Raw genomic sequence first — 17,350 nt, 5'->3', positions numbered from 1 at the left:
GTGTAAAAATTTCGCCCAAACGGGTGCAGATCCTTCCACCGTAGGGCGCCGACGTGGGAATGGGAGAAGCAGAGCGGGAAACGTGGCCCGAGAAGAAGACAAATTACATGCAGAGGAAAGCATATTTTTCTCCTCTGGCAGCATCCATGTTGCTGATGTAAAATACATAATTTATAAGCTCGTCCGTTTGGAAAGTGAACGAGTCGTGGGGAGGTTTGGTCTCCGGGTGGGGGGAGGCTCGAGGGGGAAATGGAACGGGTGGCGTGGGTGCTGAAATGAAGCGCTATAGCTTAAAGGAAATTATTGAAACACGCGCCCGGGAAAGCGCGAGGACGGAAGAAATTCATTGAAAATGGGCCACGGCGATATAGGAAAAATAAAAATCCCATTGCGTCCCATGTCGACTTTGGAATACGAGCGGCATACCAGATGCTACAAAGCGAGCCCTCTGATGAAGATAAACAAAATCCAAAACCACTTTAAATTGATGCACAACGGGAAGGGGGAAATGGCAATCAAACGGAGGCTGGCAAGAGGAAAACAGTTATCTTTTTGATTGTTTATTTCAATTTGGTTTATTATCGTTATAGGACACGACTTTAAACCCACAAAAAAAATGATTGAAGCAATTCTGGAATCAATGTGCAATAAGAAATATTATGTTAGAGATATTTAGTAATAATGTACCTATGTAGTTTATCATAATGAAATTCAAGTAAAGCAATCAATATTTTTGCTCGCCAAAATGTGTAATTCTTACTATTTTCTCGATATTCAAAACAAAAGCGAAATTCAATATATTCGTTTTTTTGACGATAACTACCAGTCATTCAGCACAACAATGCACAAAACAAAAAAAAAAAAAAGAATCAGTTGGCTAAATGAACAGTCGCACTATTTCAAAACAATTCCCGTTTTAGTGAAGCCGCATGTATCTTTCACAATACAAAATGTACAATTCAATCAATCAATATCAATACATTTGCTTTAAATTGCGCTCGGGTATTATTTAACGGCAACGGCATGACAACGTCCCCGCCAGGGTGCACCGTTTCACTGTGATAATCAACACTGCAAACCATTACGCCTCTGTGGCTTTGAGTAGGTTATTTATGCAACATTATGGTGGTCTAATACGAGCTGTAATTTAAACTTCCACCACTCGCGCCGGTTTTCCTTGCAGCTGATGCTTCCATTTTGTTGCTTCCAATCGGCAACAAATACTAAGTAAACGCCACCGTCACAGGTGAAAGGAACTGCTGGCGGTGGCAGTTGGCTTTTCCGGTGGTTTTCCGGTGACCATTTGCTGTGACAACAATGCGACAATGAGTTTCACCCTTTCGACCCCTACCCGACCGAGCTTCGCCAGAGGAAGGCACACAAAAAAAATGGAAAATAAAAACAATGATCCGTAACCGGGCGGGGTCCATGAATTTTCGGGGGTGCAAAATGTTTCATTTCCCGGTGAAAGCCACCGGCGGCATGTATACGGTTGGTTTTACATCGCAAAATGCGTGCGAGCCCACAGAATTACGTTTCCATTTGGCGTGCGGTGATGTTGGGCCGGCGTTTGGCGATGGCGAATGAAAATTTGCTGAAAACGTTTCACGCCCGCAGGTTCCGCACCGTTTCGGGTTCGTTTTGATTTGATTTTTCCCTTCACCGAACCGAAGGAGGGGGGGGGGGGGGGGGGCATTGCATTAGGAAAACATATTTCGCGCGCTAATGAATTACACGTTTCGATAGCGATTTTCCGCGCGTGGGTTTTGGGACGTAAATTTGGCAAGCAACGCAGCACCGCCACAAGCCACACCTATGCACGGTCCGTGGTTGCAATTTGGTCACTATTTATACGGCTCATATTCTTGTTCACACGTGCAAACTAGTAAACCGGTAGAAGGGAGGGAATTCATACGGTATTCGGCAAAGGGAGTGAAAGCAAAACGAAAAAGGTGGAAATCAAATGTAATTACCATCGGACTATTGGACGGAGCCCCAGAAGCCATGGAACATTCCACACACGCACAAAGCAATACGTACAAATACCTCTTCCGCAAAACCACACCAGAAGCCAGTCCCGAGCTGAAGCGTTCTAGTGGATAATCAACCATTTTGCTTCCATCCCCACCAGGTAGTAAAGGCTTCATGCTCGATTGGGACAGAAATTTACTATTGAAATCCAGCTCGCTGGATTTTGTAATTCACGGAAGCAGGAATTTAATATTCATGCCACTTCGCGGTAAGTGATCGATGTGAGACCGAAATGAAAGCGGTTGACAGATAACCGTCGGCTCGCGTTTGAATCTTTAACACGTTTCGTACCGCGTCGCCCAAATATGGGTGACAGCAGTTTTAGTACAAATAAGTTTTTGACCCATAAATAAATGAAAATGCAACATAAAAATTATTGTAATATTTTATATAAATTTTTGGGAAGCTAAGTTTTTGCTTGGCCTTCGAAAACAATCGGTTTAACAAATATTATAAACAAATTGTAATTTGAAAAATTGTACTAAAAATTGTGCTAAAACGCTTGGTACGGAACGTGTTAAAGCGCCGGAACGGTAAACAAATGACGGGAATGACAGGAATTTAATACGAGGGGATTAAATCGTTTGGTACGTTATTTTAATTTTAATTAGGTTTTCCACGCCGGGAGGAGTTTTTTTCTTGACAAAATGTAATCCCTTTTCCAGTTATTTTAGAAAGACGATCAAAGGATTCATTGGTAAGATTTCAATTTAAAATTGCAACCAACAATGGAAAATAAAATGATAAATTATAAACTAATCAACAAGCACTTAGTGGACTTCTGTTCGGCCGCATTTACGCTGTTCCTTTCCATGCTAATCAACCATTGATGCAACAAACTGTCGTTGAGAAGAAACAGTTGCAAGAAAAACTAGCAAGAGACAAATAGGCCAACTGTATAATTGGTGTAAAAAGCTACCACCTCCCGTAGAAGTGCCCTGAAAATGGTCGAAAAGCGAAAAAACTGCATCGATGTGACGACGTCCGTGTACGACAAAAATGATTCCCTGTTTTTCCCAGTAACCCACTGGCTCGGCCGGTGTTAGTTTGTGTGCTGCTCATTGCTGTCGCCATCCATTTTCCAGCGGTTTTACCCTTCTCTTTCACCTACTGTGGTGGGTGTTATCATCAACCCCGACACCCAATTGGCCCCACCGCGTGGACACACATTATTTATGTGTCATTTTAATTCAATTAAAACGAGGAAGAGATAAGAGATGCAGGCACGCACAAAGCAGGACGGCGAAAAGCTGAAACATATCAAACGGCGAACTAATTTAATTGTTTTTACTCCGTCGGACTGGCGAGCAGCTGTGCGTTGACGGGGTTTTACTAGAACTCGATGGCGAACGCGACGACAACATTTTTTCCGACTAACCCGCCGGAAGGATGAAAATGGAGGCCCTTTTTTGCAGACTACTTCATCTGGGAGGCAACATAAGCACGAATAGAAAGTGCTAAACCGACGTACCGTCACCTTCTCATTATCGCCACCACAACGAGCCCGGAAAAAGGATCGCCTATTGTCACCCTCTGGCGCTTAGCTTTTCCCCCGGGTTTGAGGAATGTACGGAATGTCCTGACATTCGGGAACGTTTTTCCCTTCGTTTTTTTGAGCTGCTTTGCAGTTCCACGTTCCAGCGTGTTCTGGACGGTTGGAAAAACCGTGCATTAGAGCCAGCGCGAGCGCGAATGCAGCTGGTGGCCGGAAAACCCCGTTCGTTTACGCACCCACACGCCTAATGCACACGCCTCTGGCATCCGTGGCAGCCGTGGTTTGTTGGAGCTGGGAGGAGGGGCGCGTGAACAAAGCGCACATAAATTATGCGCCAGCGGTCCACGGCCACCAGCAGATGCGCCGAGGTTCGGGGTTGGCATGTCAAATAAATCAGTGATTGCGCGGTCGACGGGCACGACACGACGAACCGAAAACACGTCCGTCCGAACCGGAGCTCTAACGCTGACGAGGGGAGATGCGGAGGGCAGAGGCAGGGGTCGTGTTTCGTTGGGAAATGCATTAAAACGACGCTCCGACTTCTCACGTCAATAATCAGCTTACGCCCAGGCGCACCACTTTTTCGCTAATTTGATTTATTGTCCAGCCCGAAAGCTCGATTAATTCCATCGTCCGATTGGGCTTCGTGGGGGAGAACGGAGAGAAAATGTGGAACATGTGCTGAAAGCCGCGTATTGTTCAATTGTGTCACAGTTTTAGGTAAAACTTGAAACTTATGTCAAGTTCATTTTTCCCCTGTAGGCTTGGAGGCTACATTAATTGTTTACATCCGAAAAATAGTACGTAAACGGTACAGATTTTCTATTGAACGTGTTATAAGACCTGGTTGAAAAATTCATTACAAATCCTTTATGAGCGACACAAAAAGGAAATGAAACCTTGTAAATCATGGAAGTTAATACCAATTTCTCTATTTTGCCTCAAACCAAAAATTGAATTACGTTTTCATACACAAAAATCTACACACTCTGTTCACATCACCCGGAAAATTCACTAACCGTCGATTGAACAAGCTGACATACAGACTATTTTATTCTTCGTTTTCTGTCCCATCCAAAGTATGTTACATGTCATGCAGCCACGTTAAATCGGATTTAAATGATTCCAATGAAGAAGCTTTTCATAAGCGGGACGAAACACTAGCTTTGTTATGGTTGTAAAATTAGCCATATTTTCCTCGCAGCTGGACGGGAAACATAAGGAAAATCTCGGAAAACTGAACGATTTCCAACTACAATCAGCATCGCATGGGCGTACGTTACGCCTCGGGGGTTATGCTATTTGAAGCTATGTGAGGAAAAACTCCGGTGCGGGTGGAAACAGGCAGAAAAAAAGCATAAATAAAGTTAAAAAAAATCGACACTATGCCTGAATCATGTACATTGTGTGCCTGGAACTGCGAATCGAAACATGATTTATGGCAAAGCGGACACAGCGCTAACCTTGCTCAAATAAACAGCACCGATCAGCCTCCTCACAGCCACACATCCGGCTTCATTGCCACCCTGTAACGGTGGTAAGGGAGGAGTAGAGGAGTAGAGGGAAGGAGGAGGCAGGAAAAGCAGCTATGTGAGCTGTGTTTGCTGATGCATAGGGTTTTAAAATTCACCCGCTTGCAAAATATACCTCTGCAAACTCCGTGAAAACGTTGGGAAAGGAAGGAAAAAGCCGCGGGAAAAATAGAAAAATCCCTTACTATCGGTCATTTTATAGATAGATGGCGTAGGAGCACAGAAAAAAAAACTCCGGTGAATGATATGAACCCAGTGCTGGTTCGTTCTTTTCTATCATTTTCAATTCGATAAAAAAAGCTTACCTCCATCCCGACCCGTTAGAGTCCCGTACTAACGGACCGTATCCACAGGGAAAACGGGGGAGTGTTGAATGTGGGTGGTGGGAAAATAGGTGAAAAGCTTAACGCAGTGCGTTCGCGCCGTCATGCGGGTTGTTATCGAATGTTTCCCCCCCGGAAAAACACCGGCACCCACACGCGTCACCTATGCTGGTTACGCAACGGAAGCGTTCATCGCGGCACGAATTTTCTCGGCCATCATAAATCATCACGCTCGCGGTCAATAAAAGTCGCCTCGCGAAAGTTGTGCGTTGAAAAGCTGAGCAATCCTGTACGGGAGGGAAAGTTTGAAACAGGCGGCTGTTAACACATACATAACACGTTTTCCCACAGGAAGTATGCACCGGCGCCGAAACAATGTTAGAACGCAAGAACATTCTTCTTTGAACATCCGTACACAAAAAGTGTACACAAAAAAATGAATGGTCGGTCGAAGGAGATACAAAGTTTTCCTGCACTTAAGCGCATCCCACATAACACATATGCATGTAAATCGAATATCAACTTGAAATAATCGTACTTCTATGCAATATGATTGAATCATAAACGATGCAAAAATAATCCCTATACGTACAAAAGTGGAGGCGCTAACCGTACATTGTTCAAAATGTATATGTTTAGTCGTATATTTTCTAAGTCGGCATCATATACGACTTACGATATACATTAGCCGTACATTGCTCGTTCATCTATACGCATGCATAAAGAAAATCGTATTACATTCATAATCGGCATCATATGCAACAAAGAATATACATTGCTCGTACATTGTCTATGCATAATGCGATTCCGATTCGAAATATACTAATATGAGATTCAATTTACTCAACTTAATACGACTTCGTGTTGTGTGGGATGGAACCGTCAGAAAACAGTGGTCTAACAAATTATGGCAACCTTCATGTTTTCACGCTGTACACACAACGCCTTTTTTCTTTTCGTCTTCGCCGTCAGAAGTATCGTGCAAACGTGGGTTCTTTCTCAAAGCGGCTTGCGAAGGGGGTATCATAAATCAAAAGCGAAACATCCAGGTGAGCTGTAGGCTATGAGAAAAAAAATGAAAACTACCAAGTTACCCTAGAAGTTGGTGCCGGAACGCCAAACACGAACATCGCAGGTACCATCCGGAGGCGGTCGGCCGAAGAAAAACCTCGAAACCTCGCGCCTATCCGTCCCTCGCGGGGATAAGCGCCTGTGTTGCCATGCAACAGTCATAAATATCCTCGCCGGGAAGGATAATTAAAAACTTCCGTTGTATGTTTCGATGCATTTCTGTTTTTTCTTCTTCTTTATCCCTCTTGCAACCTTGGTTGCCATTTGCCAAGCGCATTTCCTTCTCGCTGGGGCGGGGAATTTCTTCCCAACCTTCCTGTGGTACGGGGCTGATGATTCCGACAAACTCAACTGCTGATGCTGCACGCGGCAACAATGGTGCGCACGGCAAAATGCATCCGAACAAAACCGATTACCCACAATACACTACGAGGGAAACGGGGTTGGGTTGATGAAACTTCCAATGGCTGCTTCGATGGCCGTGTGCAGAGAGGAACACAAAGAACCCCACCGAACCGGAACGGAGAAAGGGCGGAAATTATTTTTCTTTGATTTTTCCCGTCGTTTGCTCGACAGGATCGAGGAGAGCTGAAAGTTGGGTGCGGCATAGGCCGGGTGGATTGATTAATCGAAAGTTTCCAAACGGAAAAGTGCTAGTGGAAGAGGCATTCTAGCACTTCTTTACTTCGAAACAAAACGCTGAGCCAATACGATCTTCGACAGGGACAAACTTCGATGGGACAACAGATCCAAAACACACTGCTAAGAGCACCTTACATTGTTTCTTCTCAGCCACTTTCTCCATAATACACTTACTTACCGAAAAGCTTCACCGTTCCGTGAGCGGAAATTTGAACCTCCTTCTCCAGCTATCGGAGATGTACCACCATTGAGGATGGTTCTTGAGAAAAAGAGCAGCCAAGATGGTGAGCCGTGGATCAACTGACTTCAACCGTATCGTAGTCTTCCACCGTTTAGCTCAAACTTTCCCGGATACCTTTCCGGACGACTGGGATGGTTGCAAGTGTAGACTCAGGTGCACACTACCCGAAGATAGGCAACAGAGTTGGTCGCAATCATAGCAGGCGTCAAAAGTGAAACGAAAGTTTTCTTGAGAGTCATAGCAAGGAAGGCACTTTTGGAAATCTTTACGTTGAAGTAAGTCCCAACGATATTATTCTTTGTATAATCTGTATATATCTAGAATATTATGAGGTCAACGACGTACATACGAAATAATATGTTGGCAATCACATTGTTTCAGGACACAAATGTTGTGCGAAATGAAGGCATTACACTTGTCCTGCTATTGTGGAAAACTATTCCTCGGGGCAAAAGTTCGAACCCCTTGAAAACAGCAAAGTTTTCCCGGCCCGACAACCTGCACGAGCTCGGAGGTGAAAGCCAAGTTCCAGTGAAACAACATCACGCTAACCCGTGCGCACCTTGTCGGCCACTTCCCTCCCCTCCCGGGTGCGACCTTTCATCGCCTTTCTTCCACCCACGTCTCGGTGTCGTAAGGATCACGCCAAACGTCAAGTAGACGAAACCTGTTGAAACTGTGTCGGGTGAAAACTTCTTCATCCTGTGTGTGGAAAAATTGATCAACGATGGTGGCGTGGCAGCTCAGGTGTAGCCAGAGTCAACCAACCTTAAGATAAAGCGGAAACCGGCAACTTTCGAGCCAGTACGCCTGTATGAGTCGTCACCCGGAAGTGGAACTTTTGTGTCGGGTAAGGTCAGAAAGCGGTAAAGCATAGACAATAACCCACGGCCGGACGAGAAGAAAGTTGCCCGTTGGGAAGAGAGTTAACCGCAGCAAGAACCGATGATTGAACAACAGGTTGCTGAAGGTGGAAAAATCGACTACTTCAAGCAAAATGTCTTATCTGTACGGGTTTCTTCTTGGTGCCTTATCAAACCTGTCTTCCCCAACCATCCGGCCTCTCGACGGGATCATTGAAAAACTCGAAAATTAGTTTATTGCACTACCAAGAGGAGTCGTTGAAGCTGGGAAAAGCTCGCTCACTCGGTGGGTTGGTGTTTTTTCCTCAGCAACATGAAGCCAAGCAATGGAAAGATAATTTAATTTGGTCTGCGGATCGGCTCGGGGTTTCACGGGCGAATGTTCATTCAACCTTGAGGGGGCTGGTGTTTCGAGCTACCTTCCCTCTCGGGAACCCGGGGTTCGCAAGTCTTCCATTTTCCCAGTTGGAGTAGGCGAAAAGAGGACAACGGGTTGGGTCAGTTCTCGCTCGAACGCAAAAAGAGGAAGTCATTCAGCCAACTCATAAATATTCAAATGCTGCTCCGACCGACACCGAAAAAGGGTAGTTCCAACATGGCACTACATTCTTCGAGCTGTCAGGAAGCAGAAAGCATGGAAAAAACGCTGTCCAAGATACTGCTACTAGCTGCTGTTCTGCTCAACGGTATGACACATAAACAGTTAGAGTTGGAGCAGTCGGGACAGGACAGGCATTCGAAAGTTAATGCGGTTTGCCAGACGTCTCGGACTCACGGCCAATGCCACGGCCAACCAGACCCTCCCCGGAGGGCCTTTCTTGAGCCTCCCTAAGCCCTCAAAGGAAACGCAGTGGCAGCGGGAAACCTGTGACATCTCGTATGCACATTTCCCGGGCGAAGCACAATTTAATTAATTTAAGTGTCATTCGGAGCCGGACGTTTCCTGGCGTTCCGTAGACGTTTGCTGGAAGCTGCACCGAGATGTTGGGTGTAAGAGTACGGACAGTATCTGTCATCTCTTACGAACTTAAGCCAATCGTGGCAGGCCAAGAATGTCACCGCCTCTTTCGTGACCCCCGTTTCCGCTGCCAACTTGAGCCTATCATGAAGCGATGTTACTTCCGCATGAAGTGTGGAGCGTGTTGTTAATATATTAAATTAATCTCTCGTTTAGTCCTTCGAGCGCCACTCGTCAAAACTACCAACAATACCTAGTGTAGGGTTTTCGGGGGATCAAAAACTACAAATTAATTAACGAGATCAATCAATCTCAAGTTTTCCTGTGGCTGAAAAGTGCTCAGCCTAAGTGGTCATCCATTAAATTGTCGACAGTTGACCATCTCCTGATTCGTGGCTGAAAAGCTAAGGACTAAATGATGTGGCTTGAGCCAAAAAGTAGGTTAATTGTCTCTTTGAGGGCACGAAATGAAACTTTTTTCTTTCAACCTTCCAATAATTTAGCATTTGCTAGTCAAATCCTGTGCTCGCAATTTTCCTTCGTTGAAAAAGTACTTTAAATTAACCCTTTGCTTGCTTTGCGAGCCCCGACGTCCACGGCTTGCAGGATGCACATTGCGAAAAGGCAGTAATTTCATAATTTGATTACAAATTAAATGGTGCAAAACTTTGCCGGCGCCTCACGCCCCGCGGCGGCAAGTTGCAACCGGCTAACTGGGGTTTTTCCGACGCCGGGAAAATTCGGCTCGGTTCTCGAGCAACAGGTTCAACAATGCAAGCGTGGCCTCCGGACGACCGGTCGTCGCTGATTTGCTTGGCCAATCGGTCAAAATGAGCAAGCGACCGGAAGGGATGTAGTTATGTTTGCCGTAATTATGGGCAAACTATGTTTCGAATTTGCATTCGTTGTTTGCGTATTAGCGAGCGCTTCGTTGGGCAAAGTATTCATTGTACAGATTGGTGCACCCATTTGTTGGTTCGTAAACGATTTTGTGGGCTTCCGGTCGAGCAAATGTTTTGCGAGATATTAAACAAATTAAAAATTCAAGATTCCATAAATACTCTTTTTACGATGAAAGGATAGGAAAAACACACGCCACCGGAAAAGGGGATTAATATTGCAAAAGAACCTAATCCATTACTTACCACTTCCCAGGAAGCAAAACCGCACTGATGCAACTTGTTGGATGCGCAGCGACTGTAATATGGTTTCTAATTCCAACACATTTGGTATCCCACCCCTTTCACCCCCTCCTCGTCGATTAGCTTCCAGCTCCAGCCTCGCTCCAGCTCGAATGTTCCCGGCAGCACTTAATAAACCTATCGAGATGATAAACATTATTGATCAACACACAACACCGAGTCACGAGCATGACTAGAAACGCAATTTTACCGCCCCCTGCTCATCCACCCATCCCGTGCCCCTCTACCAGGGCCCAACTTGATGCACACTCCGGTCGGTACCGATTAAACGCAGCCAGTGAGTGTTGATTTTGGGGCTCAGGTTCGGCCGATTCAGGCCGCCAGCAAACTGGGACGCCGGAGGGACACTGGTACGGGTGGTACGGTGCAAGAGCCCCTCTTGTTCGATGTTCAACAAAGGCCCGAGGATGAGCCCGGAAGTACGACGTACGCTTTGGTTTGTTGACTTTTGATCGCATGTCTACATTACTTTAATGACTTAGGTGTTTGATTAACATAGCATTACTTGGTGTAAATTATATGTAAATAGGTGTGTGTATGTGTATTATCGGTGAACCGGAGGGGGAGGCATTCAGCTACTGCTGACATGGTGTAGGGCACGATCGGATAATGGCTGGAGTCTCTTCAATCTTTGTTCAACATGCTTCGATGGTGCGTTAAAAATGGCTCGGATTTTGTTGCTGCTGACGTTGACAACGTCCCTGTTGAATGATGTTGTAAACAGGGACCTTTTATGGACCGTCCACACGCTGTTGAAAAGGAAACTTATGAAATATACCTGATATATGGTTCTGATGAGGAAAATCTATTTTTCCAACAATTATAGCACATTTTCAGAATGGGATTCTCCTGAAAAATCATATAAACAGATCATTCAAAGTCTATTTAATATAAATGTTTCATAATAGACACAAAAATGAATGAAAGATGCTACATATTCCCCCTTTATGCATTAATTAAGTTGAGCAGGAGAAAATAGTAATATTAATTCCATTAATAAGGGACTTTTAAACAATCGAATTCATTGTTGTGCACTATGACCCCGCAAAAAAAAAACACCCATCTGGTTAACGAGTGCAAATGCAATCACAAACGTTGCATTCCCAGCCACTCGTTAAACATTTCGCATTGTCCTTCATCCTATCAGTCTCGTTTCGCGATGAAAATTCCCTCCCGGGTCGGTAGAGACTTATTTATTTAACATAACATATTCCTTGCGTCAGACAGGGCCAACCGGAAAATGACCCTTAACATGTCGCCACCATCGTTCCCCTTCCCCTTTGCGGACGAGCTTCGAGATGGATTGGAACGAATAACTGTGAGTGATGGTTGATCATTGTGGGTAAATGCTTTTGCTCATGATTTTTTGTCCCTCTTGTGGGAGGAGGAGGAGGGAGGGCGGGGGGCGTTGTTGGTCAGAAAGGAAGGAGGATTGTCCAGCAAAAAAGTCAACCAGTCATGCCCGTGGGGGATTCAACTGGAAAAGTGCATTGGAGAAGGCGGTGGCGTGGGGAAAAAAAGGGACACTGAGGTCACGTAATAAACAAATTTTCATCACAGCTGATGGATTGCCAGTTTGTGCGCTGGGAAAGTTCCTACATGTGTTGTGCGTGCAACGTGTGTGTGGGTGTGTGTGTGTGTGGACACGTAATGTCCTCGTCAACCGGAAATTATTCTGCTCCGGTGCGCTAAATACATACGTGTTATCGTGCCACATCCTCGTGGGAATGCACGCGTTTCGATCTGGATGCTCTCGCATACATCCTCGTTCCTTTTTGTTGTTTCACCTCCTCCGTCGCTCTCCCCCGGGAGTTGTCATTCAATTTGTCTTCCCGCCTCCATCGGACATTTTCACGCGGGATGCGATTCGGTGCGTCCGCCAAACACAGGATATCTGAAAGATTATTTTAACCGGCGACCCTTTGTACTGCCTTTCTGTATTGTACATGCCAAAAGTGTAATTTTCGTTTATTTATCTTCGTCTCGTTTTTGCGGATTTTTTAACGTTGCATTTCAAACGGTCCTACCCAGAAGGGAATTATAATCGTCAGTTGTTCGGTTCCCTTTTTTTTACATATGCTCGCGTCCATAGGTATGATTCATACTTGCATGTAAGCCACCGGTTTTACATTTGCGTAAGAGTAAAAACATGACCTTTACGTGCTTTTCACGTGCATTTGCTGTTGAGGTCATTTTCATCGTTGAATCGTTGCTTGAACGTAGCGTTGATTTTTGATATGCTCGTTGATGGAGTTTATTTATTTGGTTCGATAATTAAATTGTGGTTTGTTTCTTCAATTCATTCAAAGGTTAAAACCTATAGATTAGGCAAACAATTACCAAATGATCCGTTTTCTATTTGTGATCATATGATATTTTTATTTTCCCAAATGGGCCTTTTCAAATTTGATTGAAATCGCACTCAACAGCCTTTCGCGATAATTAATCTAATTAAGTTGAATCGTTTTTCTATTCTCGTGCACGTAAAACCATGTCCGAGTTGAGTGGTCGGTTGGTTTTCAATTACGAACCTCAGCATCGATTGAAAAGCATTCCATACTGTCGCTTTGTTGACGCTCGTTTAAGGTTTTCCCAAGGGTGCTATACATGTTTGGCTAGTTTTCCCAACCTGGCTGGCCATGTTTCCCAACTGTTATTCAATCATCTTCAGCTAATCAGTTTGCTTCAGTTTTCAATCGACCAGCTCAGCAGACAGCACTACGCTTGCTAGTGGGAAAACTTTCCAATCGGTGTTTCTAATATTTTACCAACAACTTCAGAACTCACTCTCACTTCAATCGAGGTCACTTTCCACGCAACGAAACTGTTCTAGCTCCCGGCACAAGTTTGTTCTCCGCCGGTAAGTGACTTTTCCCGATACCTTTTTCCCGTTCCCGGCGAACCGCTGCACCATTTCCTTTTGCTGCCCGACACATTCCTGGCATGGCTTTGAACGACCGTCAACCCGGTATCCCGCATGATGTCGGTTGTCCCAACCTCCCGGCCAGCTGGAAGCCGGAAATTCGGGTGGAGCACAGAGAGGGGGAAAATAGGAGAGGAAAGCGAATCGAAAGATTACAGCTTGGTCGTCATGCCGTATCATGACCATGATGGGCTTCGGGCTCGTCGCTCTGCCCGTTCTGGACAGGGCCGGGAAAACTAGCCCGACCTAGGTTTCCGACGAGCGAGAAAATATATCGGTGTAATAGCGCATTTCCGTTAGCAATATCTTTCAATATCCTTTTATATCCCGGTCAACTCACTCGAAACTTTCCCTCCCGCTCCGGGTGGCCAGAACGGAAAAGAAAAACCGCACGCTCCTAGCACCGGGAAAGAAAAGACGCCGACAGGGCAAGAAAAGCTCAAATGTCAGAGATAAGGCCAAGCGGGGCTTGAGCCAACTGTGGCCTCCCAAACCCAACCACCGAATAGGTGCCCGAACTATTGGAACTGTTGGCGGCAAGATGTCGAGCAAGCTTTTCAAGCGATCCAGGGCACTTCCTGGCCGGGTTCGGGGTTTCTTTTGTTTTCGTTGCTGGTTTACCTCTTCTGGCCCGAAGGCAAACATGACTGCGGTGGCTCTGATGCGAGGCGTCGTCCCCGCCACCAGCACGTGTTCGAATCGAATTTATTTTTGCGCTCCATTGCACCGACCCTGGAAAGCCCATTACGGTAGTGGCCATCGGCATGGAGCTCGTAGTCAGGGGGAAGCCCTGTTTGCCCTGGTGTAAGTGGGCTCATATGGCCCAAACTGGTGGCTCACTAAACGGCCAGCGTCATATTTATTTATGAATATCGCCACCCGATGGTTGCACTCCTCCATCGTTTTCCGGCAAATCGAAACCGTTTTCTGCTTGTTGACTTTTGTTTCTTTGGAAAACGAACGGGAAGAAAGTTTGCAAGATTTGCTTGATCGGAGGAAGCGAATAATGACCCAAAGCTGCTAATCAGGACCAGAAAGTTTACGATTATTTCCCACTGTTCCCATGTTTACGATAATTTTAATATCAGCTCAATTAACACGCACATACTTTTACATATAAACCAGGGAATGTGCGAAATTATACTTCAATATTGTACGTCTAATGGAAAAAGTTCACATAAAATTGACTTTTCGTACATAATGTTCACAGCCACATTAGTAGTTACCTTACATTGAGGTGGTTTCAGAACTTTCATAAATTCTTCATTGGTCACCACTTTAATCCGAGTTTATTACACACGATGCATACGCATCAGAAACTAAGGTCAGGACGAATAAAAAATAAATCATTCACACACCTAGGGAATCTAGAAGACCACCACCATTCGACCACCGACTATGGTTTGGAGTAATTTGCAATAATTTGCTAATTTGTCCGTCATCCCGCTCGGCAGGAGAATTTAACCAATTTTGTCATTGTTTGGTGGGTTTTTAGGTGTGTTCCAGCATGAGCATTTTTCAACATTTTGATCCCGTTGCATCGCAATCGGTACGTTTATTATAATTCATGTGCAACCACGTGCACTCTGGACTTGCATTATGGAAGCGGAGAGAAGCAAAATGGTGGAAAACCAATCATCATATGAAGCGGTAAATGTGGAGTAGCTAATTAAAGTGTGCCCGGGTTCGAATATCACAACCAGGCATAAAACGGAACACGTTCCACTCACATGTGGTAGGATAAGTGACCGATGGAATACACACAAAATGCAACCGATCTATGGCACTGGTTTCTTTTTCCTGCAGCATGGTTTATTTGATTGCATTGGAGTGTTGTGCAGCAATTAAATCGGTTTCGTCCAATGCAAATCGTTTCGCAAAGCTGCTGATGGATGTTAATTTTCTCGTGCAAAACTATTGAACTTAACAATACTTAATAACAACAGAAAGGTGGATAAAATTTCCTTTAAAAGATGAGACAAAATTACCCCAGACTCGAAGTTTTCCGAGTTGGCGAAATGAATTCATTTCGGTTGAAAACTTTATTCAATGCCTTGAACTCAAGTTTTTGGTAAAAGGTAACTGGTTGCAAACAAAATAAATTTTCAATCATGAAAGAGTCTGCATTTTTCTGTGAACGATTAAAATGAAAAGGAGTTCAGAGTTTTTCAAACTAATTTCTGAATACTTTCATCATTAATTGAAGACATCGAAAAAGAAAAGGTTGATTATTTTTGTAATTTATTTCTCCGGCTTTTAACGTGCTGGACTGTTTAAAAGCTCATGAAAACTGTATTCCATTGGTTCTATTGGTATTGAATTCCAATCTCGTTTATATTACCCGTTTAGTGAGAATTTGTGGCTTACTGAAAGGCAAACATAAAGCCAAACGCACAAAGTTGAACGTTTTGAGGAAATAAACAAACCTACGCTCGATCGGCTTCGGCAGGGGAACGACAAATTACGCTTCTGTATTTTTTTTTTGCAATGCTATACGAACCAAAGTATAAGGGGCAAGATTGGAAAATTGTTGAGTGAAAAATGAACCAAACGGCGTCCCTGAGAATGTGTTTTCCATCCCACCCTCTCCCAACGCTTCCCCGACCCGGAAGTGCACGGCGCAAATCGCTTCTAGCATTTCTCTTTTCTCGAGTGGGAAACCGTATGTTGACAACGTTTCTGTGCACGTTTCGTATGAGAGGAGGCAAAAACGTGAAGGGAAGCATAAAAGAAACCATATGTAGAAACACATCAACCGAAGTGCCTTCCGGGCCGGGCCCTGTGGGACGCACGGGGTTTGCACCGAGGAAAAGTTTATAGTTCGAGATCGTGTTAAAGGACCGTGCGGAAATGGAAGAATGCACATTCACCCGAGCTGCTTTTCCAAGGCACACGAGTGCATCCTGTGAAGCCCTGCCGCCCAGCCAAACCCTTTTCTTATCCACCCTTGGAAACCCTGCAACGGTTGGGTCATTTTCCGAAGAAATGCCATAAATATTATCTCCCAGTTGAATTCGTCCACTTCCCATCCATTTCAACCGATCGCCGTTTTCATGCGGGTGTTTCTTTCTCCCATTTTTCTCACAACCCAGTCGGGACATGCAACTTTTCCTATCGCCCCAACTTTTCCTCCACCATGGAATATGATGAGTGAAGTCTAAAGTTGCTGGAAAATGATGATTGAGAAACTGAAAGTTCGGCCAAGGGAAAATCTGCTTCACTTCAAATGGAAAGCGATGATAACTGGCCCAACGTTTGTTGGCTCGGTCGTGCACCGAAAGAGAGCCGTACATATGTCAGCTTCCCGGGATGGAACCACCGCCTGGAAGCGCCAATAACTTTGATTCGGAGCGACCGGAAATACTTTGCCAAAGTTGACCAACGGCAAGACGACGACGTATTGCGCGTTTGCTATGCAGCGTTCCGTTTGCGATGTGTTTCATGTGCAAATTGAGTTTTCCGCAAACTGCACCGTGCACTGCAACAAATTTTGTGTTAATTAATTATCATTTCTTCGTATCGAATATTTGCTTCGTTTTGCGAAATGGAGTGGTCTTTGTGACGTAAATACTTTCTCAGGGTTACAGGGTTGGGCTTTCTTTTACAAGTAATGAAATTCGTTGGAATGGAAAGACACTCAAATTGGTTTCGTAAAGTATACATAAAGCATTCAGTTGGGGAGATTGCATACCGCGTATGACAAATAGTATGCACACATACTTAGGCTACAAATTTGTTAATGTTCTACTAGTTTAATTTAATTACCGTCCTCTGGTGAATCTTCTTTGCCAACAGATATCTCTTTCACGATACGGCTTTTATCTAACAACTTCCTCCAATGCTCCAGCTTTAGCATGCAAATTCACTCCATTAGCACTAATTTGATGTGTAAATGTACAGTAAGCTGTCTTTTCGATAATGTCAAACGATGCACTGCCCGAGAAAATCTCCATCAATTCCTGCACGGTTAGGTAAAGGAGCGAAAGCGCATCAACGTATCGTGTCCGTCCAAGTGAGTCTGGTCAGAGGGTCAGCGTGCCACGGCCACGGCATGGTGGTCAACCGGAAG

Source organism: Anopheles coustani, chromosome 3, assembly GCF_943734705.1.
Source record: "Anopheles coustani chromosome 3, idAnoCousDA_361_x.2, whole genome shotgun sequence".
NCBI classification, from domain to species: Eukaryota; Metazoa; Arthropoda; class Insecta; order Diptera; family Culicidae; genus Anopheles; species Anopheles coustani.
This window is presented reverse-complemented; position numbering follows the sequence as displayed.